General features: G+C 45.1%; 1 protein-coding gene across 1 annotated transcript in view; it reads left to right on the top strand.

Annotated features, from left to right (window-relative positions):
* Window positions 1–3,688: 3,688 nt before the first annotated feature.
* Window positions 3,689–9,085, top strand: part of eva1ba (eva-1 homolog Ba (C. elegans)) — a 9,745-nt gene continuing 4,348 nt past the window's right edge. Inside the window, exon 1 of the mRNA XM_008322676.3 lies at window positions 3,689–3,951. The gene's annotated coding sequence lies outside the window, so the exon portion shown is untranslated. The remainder of the gene's footprint in view (window positions 3,952–9,085) is intronic.

Here is a 9,085-nt window from a genome sequence, read left to right as displayed (position 1 = left end):
TCCAAATCCTTGACTCTTATTAGAAGGAGCTGGAGGACAGAGGAAATGATGTAAGTGGAGGAGCAGGGGGGAGCAGAGAGGAGCAGAGGGGGGGAGTCGGCCATGTTGAGATGGTTCTGTAATCTCAGTCCTTGACGTTGGTCTGTTGATCCTCCACTCATTGAGTGTGTGTGTGTGTGTCAACTCCTGCTGTTGTGTGATAGACACAGGCCAGTGGGATCACTGAGGGAGGGCTCTGCTGGTGGTGGGCCCACGGCCCGTGTTCCACGTGGACCTTAGCCATGCAGCTCCACTCCGTTTCCTGCCCTGGACTTCCCACCTAAACACCAAACAGACCAAAAGTCTGTGTCGTATTACGAAGCATTTAGCACCTGAAATCAGTTCATGTCAGAAATTATAACCAGACTGGATTATAATCTGTAAATAATGTATAAAAATATGTACATATGTATGTATACTGTGTTAATATATACACATACATATATGTATATATTTGTATATTTGTATGTATACTTGTATATATAAATATATATGCATATATGTATATATCTTTTATATATGCACACATATATACATTTGTACATATATATATGAAATATATATGTACATATTTTTATACATACATGTATATGTATATATCAGCCTAGATCCACTCAGACTAGATCCACTCAGCCTAGATCCACGCAGCCTAGTTCACCGTCCTGATGTCAACACACATCACGGCGCCGTGGAGAATCCTGCTCATTATTTATCTTCACGATTGTTGGCTGCGATGTCGGAGCGTGATTTAGTCTGAAGGACAACGAATGCTAACGCTCTCTCCAGGAGCCCTCCTACGATTGGCTCTTCATTGTCTGAGGCCCGGATGACTCATGTGTGGGTGGTGTGAATTTTTTCTACTTAATACGATTCTTTCGTGTCACCTGTCAGATTATTGTCGTCTGGAACAGACGGAGAACTCTGGTTTTCTTATGGTCGTGAGTTTGTACTGACGGCTTTGGTTCAGTGTAGACACGACGACAGTTTTTTTTTTTTTGTTTTTTTTCTTCGTGTCTTTGTGTCGTATATTTCGAACAACCAAGTTGTCCTTTGATGTGCCGTCCATTCACTGAGCTTCATACAGTACAGTACCGATCAACAACAAAGACTCTGTGACAACCTTTGAAAAATGAGTGGGCGAGGCCGCCACGAAGAACAGCAAATATTATCAACTGGGTTAAGAGAGTGTTCAGCCATTGTTACTTTGAAACCTGTTTGAAGGATCACCTGCTGCTGCACTTTGTCATGCTCTTTTAGCGCTCTCTCTCTTTTTCATTATTATTATTATTATTATTTTTTCTGCAGCTCAATCAGAACAAAATCCTAAACCTAAACTTCCCTGAACTTGAAGTTCAAGGCTGCAGGAAATCACGTTTCTTTCAAATCCATTCTTCAGAGGTTTTTCACCTCCTCCTCGTCGTCTTCTTACAATTTTTTCTCTCTTTATCTGATTTTTTTTTCTTCCCCCTCCCATCGTTTTATTTTCCTCCCCTCTCTTCATCCTCACCCATCCGTCTTCCTCACACCAACACACAGCCGGGGTGTAAATCAGCCCCGGGGACAGGTGGACATCTGCCAGCCAGGAGGAGATCCAGGCAGGAATGTGATCACTGATTCACTTCACAGAAATCCTGGAACTGGAAATGGGAACTGGGAGAAGCCCAGTTCCCCCCGCATCACCTCCCTCCCCCACCCCTCACCCTCCAGCTGGTCTCCAGCAGTGGAGTGGATTGGAGTGGAGGGTTCTCATCCCTGTCTTTTTCTATTATCTTTGAGGGTATTGTGTATCCGATCATCATGTTCAAAGATCAGCGATGCCAGATTTTTTGATTCGATACGGTACTGATTTTTTACAGATACCGATACTTTGTGTGATTTATTTTTGTCATGACAAATTACAACACGTAATGTATTGATACCATTGAATCGATACTCGTGTGAGTATCGGAACATCGATACCACAGCATGGATATATCGATACTCCCATCAGTACTTGTGTATTATTTCAATCACTGTGAATGATACTTGCGATGTTTACATTTTTTGGATGCAGTCGAAAGTTCAGTGACGGAGCTTGACCTCTGTGTTGACCGCTGGTCTTATCTACACACAGGGGGGCGCTGTGCTGGTCTGGAGGTATTTAAAGAACCTTAAACGGTCGGTGTCCAGTCCAGACGGACGTTCCTCCGTCCATGTGTTTTTCGGTTGCGTTCCCAGTGCAGCCTGACTCGTCTGGTTCCAGGCTCAGTTTCACGTGCACCAGTAGAACGTTGGTAGAACACTGGGTCAGACTCCAGCGGTTAATGAGAGACGGATGTCGGAGCGGGAGCAGAACGTTCTTCTACTCCCTGCAGGGTGCAGCTCAGTAACGGCCGTGTTCCCGCGGTGAACTCGTGGAAGAATCAAATAAAGTCGAGAATTCAATGACCTTCGATAAAAGCGGTCGTGGAACCATTTACAGCTTCACACTCCTGCCAAGATGTGAAACTTAAAAATGCTGTGAAGAAAAAAAAAAAAACCTCCTGGAAACTCTGTGAGTTTCAGAGAGTAAAGTCACTCCTGATATAATTAACAACATGTGCTGCTGTAAAAAGAGTTTTGTTTTACAGAGAGTACGTTGAACTTACAGTGCCGTGAAAGTTTCAGACGGGTGATTACATTTACTATATGCCCCTCCCCCTGGTCTCCCCCTGGTCTCCCCCTGGTCTCCCCTCAGTGTTTTAAAGTTTGTGAAAACCAGGAGTTCATTCTGGTCCAGTCTGTGGACGGTGGATGTTAGAGGTGAGGAACGGTGGGGGGAGACGGGGGAGGAGTGGATGGAGGTGTGATTTGTGACAGGAGAAAAAAGTTGGAGGTTTGAGCAGAGTAGTGAGCGCTGCTATGATGGTTTGGTTTGGTTTGGTGTCTCTGTCTGAAGGACAGGAGGCTGAGCTGGAGGTGGAGGAGGTGAAGATGCTGAGGTCTTCACTGGGACTGACCAGGATGGTCAGAGAAGTGGGCGGAGCTTGTTGTGGCTCATTATCATTTAAAGGTGAAGGCACAGAGACCAGTCAGTCCTTACAGTGTGTTAGGACTCCAGCTGAGAGCAATATTTTGGATTCTTTTTCTTCTCCTCCTCCTTCTCCTCACGTTGTTACCATCAAAGAACTCCTTTCATCTGAATAAAAGTACCAGACTGAAGAGGGACCCTTTGATGTCCCCGCAACGAAGAGAACTTCAGAGAACTGTGAGCATCAACAAGCGTTCTTTAATCCTGAGCAGCATCTTCATCATCAGGGTCTAATGTGCACTCACAGGAAGGACCTTCATCGGTGACACGCGCTCACAACTGGTTCTCCGTGAAATGGAACCGAGCATGGAAAAAACTGTCATGAAAAAAGCAGGGATGATGGAGTCGAGCGGACGTGAAAATTAGCGCCAGATACACAATTTCTGGTTCACTGAATCGATTTCTTTCCGCCAGCCTTCGCACGGCTAAGGACTGTGTGTCAGGAGAGCGCGGCGCCACTCAGGGTTTTTAATGACTGCACGAACCTCATGTTTATGTTTATGTTTTTGTTTGGGGGGGGGGGGGGGGGGGGGGGGGGGTGGGGGGGGGGTAGTATAGTATGACAGCCTTTCCTGCTTCATGCAGATTGGAGCTGGGAGGGAGAAACTTTCTGACTCACTCCGTTTCCAACTTTGAAAAGGAAGTTCCACCTCTTCCCCAGACGCGGTCTTTCTTCTGGACTGGACTAGAGCAGCAGCAGCAGCAGAGACACGGTGTCAACAGCAACAGCCCGGGCCGTGTGTGTGGGTGTGATGCTGATTTGTCTTTTTTACCCTTTTGTCTAAACGTGGCGGCAGAGACGGCGGAGGAGGGCAGTTCTCAGCAGACTGTTGTAGAGGACGTTGTTTTCTTCACTCCGACCCGTGAGTTTTGACAGTTCTTTACAACAACGTACGTCTGTGTGCGGGACAGGAACCCCAGATTGAGCCTCAGTTTTTGTCTTTGCAGCCTTGTTCAGACGGAAACCTCCGTCTGCTATAAAACCTGCTGTTTGCTTTTTTATGACATCAGCAGCAGTAAGTTTATACTCCAACACATAGTAGTATCAAGTGACTTCAGTAACGCTGTACGTGCTCGTCTACTGCAGTACTCTGTGCAGAACGGCTCTGTGTTTTCATGTGATTTCTGATCCTAAGTGGAGCTCAGTCACCGTACCGTATCAATCTCCTCAGTCATTGATCAGTTATTGATTTTTTTTTTTCTCTCCAATTCCCAGTCCAACATTCCTGGTGTTGGTTCATGTTCTTTCTTCTCTAGTGATTCCAAATGTAGATCCCTCTGTTCCAGAGTTAGGAACTGATGTTCAGATGGAACAGAGTCTGAGACTAGGATCACACTGGGACTGTATCGTGATATCGTATCGGTTCAGATTCTTGTTGATACACAGCTCCAGGTCTCAGTGATGAATTATTGTTCAACAATAGAAGCAAACTCTCTTTTATAGTCTGGACCAACAACATGTCATATGATCAAACAGTGCGCACACACACACGCACGCGCAGTGCATGTGCCTTTGTCGCTCTCTCAGCTGCTGCCTTCTGTAAACATGTCCACAATAACCATCAGTTGAACCTGAGAACCCGCTCTTTAACAGGAGGTGGAGGAGGTGAGGGAGGGAGGAGGTAAGGGGGGAGGGAGGTGAGGCTACATTGGACCGGGCTGCTCTCATGGGTCTTGTTTAATTTATCTGAATGGGCAGGCAGCACTTCAGCTGCGCCCCCTCTGGTCAGTCAGATAACCCTCCGTGGTGTGACTGCTGACTGAGGTCCAGTCTGGAGACTCAGGAGAGCCGACCCCTGCGTGACCCTTTCTGAGCTGCTTTTTGTTTTTTTTCTTCAAAACTGCACTTAATCACTTATCGGACCGTCTGTCTTATCTGTCCTGTGGACGGTTGTTAACCTTTATTATTTACCCAGAGGTCAGAGGTCAGGCTCTGACTCGAAGTGCTTGTCCAAACTCCTGGGAAACAAATTGGTTTGCGATGAGGGGTTGCATAAAAAGTCGCAGCCTGTAAAAACAGAGGAGAACTTTTAGAGAAGTTCTCTGTGCGTTAATGATTGGTTAACAGTCGGGTTATTAAACAGGAAGTACTTCAGACTGAACTCCTGACACTCACTGACCTCTGAGGTCACGTGAACATTTTCCTGTTAACATTAAGTTAGCATACAGAGCCATTCGTCTGTCCTCTGGTTCGTAACGTGTGTAATTTCGTACGATGTTTTGAAGAGCTTGCTGATGTGCAGTGCCTTTGGAAGCTGTTGGGGGCAGTGTTGCATAGTGTAGCTCATGTGCACCCATGTTTCTCCTAGAATGTCTCGGATACGATCTACCTTTGCGTCGCTGCTGCAGATTAGCTGCTAATCGTTAGCGTCGCAGTGCTGTCGTCTCTAAAGAGAGATTTCGAGTTCTTCTGTTTGACGTTTTTTGTCCTCCACTATCAGTCTTGGTTTCTGATTGGTTAGTGTAGGTTAAGGGATGATGCGAAGGCCTTGAACTATGCATTAGCAGGTCTCGTGTTTAGCAGCGAAATGTGGTTTCATTAATGAGTTAAGGACTAATTAACCGTTGAACCAGTGTTACGTCGTGTCGGCTTTTTCCACACCATCCCGCTGACCTTTAACCTTTAACTACACCAACACTGTTCCTGTCGTAGCGCTGACAGAGGATCACATGACTGCTGCATTTCTTTATGAGCTCCTCCGACCCCCACCTGCCCCCCCCCAACCCAACCACAGTCGGGTTAAACATGTGTTTTGTGTCACAGAGTCACTGTAGAGTCGGTGTAATTGATGCAGTGTGTGGAGTTAGAATGCTGCTGGATGGAGGCCAGCTCAGTTTGGGGGGGGGTAAGGGGGCGGGGAGGTTATTCATGGAGCTTACCGGAATGTTCATATTAATCCAGTGAAACATACAGAAGCACACACACACACACACTCCTCGTCTGAGCTTCACTTGTTGCCTGATGGTCGCCGTGACGTTGACGTCATGCAGATGGTAGTAGATGTTGGATGATATGGCGCAGTCCTCGGACTTACCTCAGGGACACATCTGGTCACTATTAACCACTTGTCCTAACCTCGTAGGTCAGTCTCATGCCTTCGTTAACCTCCGCTAACCTGCCGTGGCCCCGGGGTCAGAAAGAGCACTTTATCTTGGGACTGTTATCCAGTTGGACCAAAGTGGCGCGACTGTCATGACGCTGCTGTTGGACAGTTGTCTTATTTGGACAGGAGACGGACATTTTGACTAGATTGTAATTCACTAGAACTCCTTGTTTTTCCCTAATGATTTTTATTTTTCCCTGAATGTAAAAGCGATTCGGTCGACGACCTTCGTTGCCTTTCGAGTTCATTGTTCCATCGCAGGAACACTTGTGTTTGGAGGTTTAATCCAATTAGAATTGAGTTCTCCCCAACAGCTGAGATAAATCAAACCAACCCGATGCTGACTCACCCACAACACAACACAACACAATGTGGCCATTTTCCTCGACATATGGTTCCATTAGACGAGTAAAAACCAACGATTTAAATCAGAGGCAACAACAGAGATAGACGTTTGACAATTATTTTCTGACTAAATCAAAACAAGGACAATGGTGTTCCAGAAGAATGTGTTTGCACCACATGGCCACCAGTGCGACCCAAACTGGTATATATTACAGACTGGGAGGGAGTGGGGGGGGTGACTTTGTGCTAACTGTTTTAAGCCTGTAGCCTGTTCGTCTCTTCAGACACGCCACAATCTGACACTATTTTGGAGCTTCTCGTCTTATCTATAATTGTAGCCATTTTGACTCGTCTCCTTTGATGTGGTCCTTCAAGCAGAGCCAGAACTCGGTGCTGCCCTCTGCTTTTGAAGAGCCATTCAGGGTGACTTTAATCTACCACCGGTTATTAAATCACTCTCCGACCTTTTTCCAGCTCAACGTCAGTATAAAACTAGGGATGTCCGATGAAAACTTTTTTCCGATATCTGATATTATTATTATAAAAATGTATTAATAAAATAGTTGAGTTGCAATGCTGCCATCTGGTGGCTTTTACTTTCATTTACAGCTGTTTTTCCCCTAAAACTATTTTTAGGGCACACATCATTTGGCGAAACCCAGGCATTGCGTTATCGGGTTTTTTTTATTGGAAGAAAAACAGATAACGATTCTTACAGATATTACATATGTATGCTAATATCGGGCCGATATTATCAGACATCCCTTTGTTTGTACCAGTTGCTAACATCCGTGCTAAGGTCCTTTGTAACTTTCCGTGGATGCCGGTGCCTTCAGCTTTTTGAGTTCCTGCACAGACTGTAAATGGAGATTATGGTTTGGACCGTGTTGTGAGTGGAAAGTTTTCAGGCTCGGAGACGCCGACTCCGCTGCTCGATTGCAGGTGTGTGATGAAGAGTGTGTGGACACACATCCAGAGGATATTTGTCTGATAGAGTTTCAGAATCGTTGGCAGTTTGAAGTTAGAGCTTAACGTTTCATCGTCAGCTGGGGGGAGAAGTCTGGAGCTGCTGGATGATTCAGCCCGGTCTGAGCTCAGGTTCTGTTTGTTAGTCTGGAGTAGAAAGACAGAACTTTGTGATTCCCTCTGGGAAATTAAAAACGTAAAGGTTCGGGATGAATTTGTACTTATTTTAACGAAGTTGTCGTTTGAGAAGTTTTGATGGGTCTTCTGGTTTTCTACCTAAACAAATGAAGAAGCGACATTTCGTTGTTTAGCTAACACTAGAGGGCAGTTCATTGGTCCGTTCTGTTCAGAACAGATCACCGACTGATCACAGTTTCTTCTCAGATCTTCCTGTAGCTGCGGAGCGTATTAAACCGTGGTGAAGCTCAGCTTCAATCTTGACTCCACTGGATATTTTTTTCCCACTGTTGGAGCTGGATGCTGATTGGTTGAACGCACAAAGAAGTAAATTATATAGAAGTTAGGCTTCATTGGGAGTCTGCGTGATGATTGGACGAAGTGTTGTTTACTGTTAGCTCCGTGATATAGATTATTTTTACATGTAGAAACTGTCCGTCCTTTTTTTTAGCTTGTCTTGTTTCAGTTTGGTGAAATGATGTCGTTTCCTTGTAATTGTTAATTATCATCACTGTTCACTATAATGAGGGGAAAAGTAAATAACTTGAATAGTTTTAGCTGCTGTTAAATGTTCATCACTGTTCACTATAATGAGGGGAATTGTAAATAACTGGAATTGTTTTAGCTGCTGTTAAATGTTTCATCTTAAAAAAAATACAAAAAAAAGGTTTCTACGTTCTGGTAGTTTGTATTTTGTCTTCCTGGTACGTTATTGTCTGTTGATGGTTTTGCTTCAGAGTTTTGCCCACTTTGAGAGACGCCTTACTTTAACCACACCCACAGCCTGAGCTCGGTGTGTTGTGTTGTGGCGGCGAGGCTGACGGAGGCTCCGACCTGGACGTTGACCTGTTCTAACAGGACGAGTCCTTGAAGGAAGGAAAAGCCATTGTGGTTATCTCCAAGTGGACGGAGACCAAAAATATCACACAGGATATATTATCTCCCACTCGGCTCCTCGCAACCAAAACAAACAAACACTAAAACGGAGGATGTCTGTAATAATCTAATCTGTGTCTAGTGAATTTAGAATTTTTTAAAATTTTCAATAATGAAAATATTCAGATTACATCAAGATCTCGTTCCGTCCTTCGTCTTCTACCACTTTTTATGGAGGAACAGGAGCCGTAGAGATGAGGGGAAGGTTAAACTCCAAACAGTTCTCTAGACCTGTGATTATCAACTGGTGGCCTGCGGGCCACATCCGGTTTTCTGGCATTAATAAGAACTCATGTTACTGCTGTGTACTACAGTAAACAGCCCTGGGGGGGGCAGTGTCGAGGAGGTTAAATGTAAAGATGTCTTTTGTTTTGATTCACAACTTGTCGGTTTATGATGCAGTTGGAGTCTGAGTGGAGAATAATAATGAGGAATAAAACATGTCAGCTGGGGAAGGGAGGGGGGAGGA

Source organism: Cynoglossus semilaevis, chromosome 13, assembly GCF_000523025.1.
Source record: "Cynoglossus semilaevis isolate Cse_v1.0 chromosome 13, Cse_v1.0, whole genome shotgun sequence".
In the NCBI taxonomy this organism is placed as follows: domain Eukaryota; kingdom Metazoa; phylum Chordata; class Actinopteri; order Pleuronectiformes; family Cynoglossidae; genus Cynoglossus; species Cynoglossus semilaevis.
This window is presented reverse-complemented; position numbering and strand designations above follow the sequence as displayed.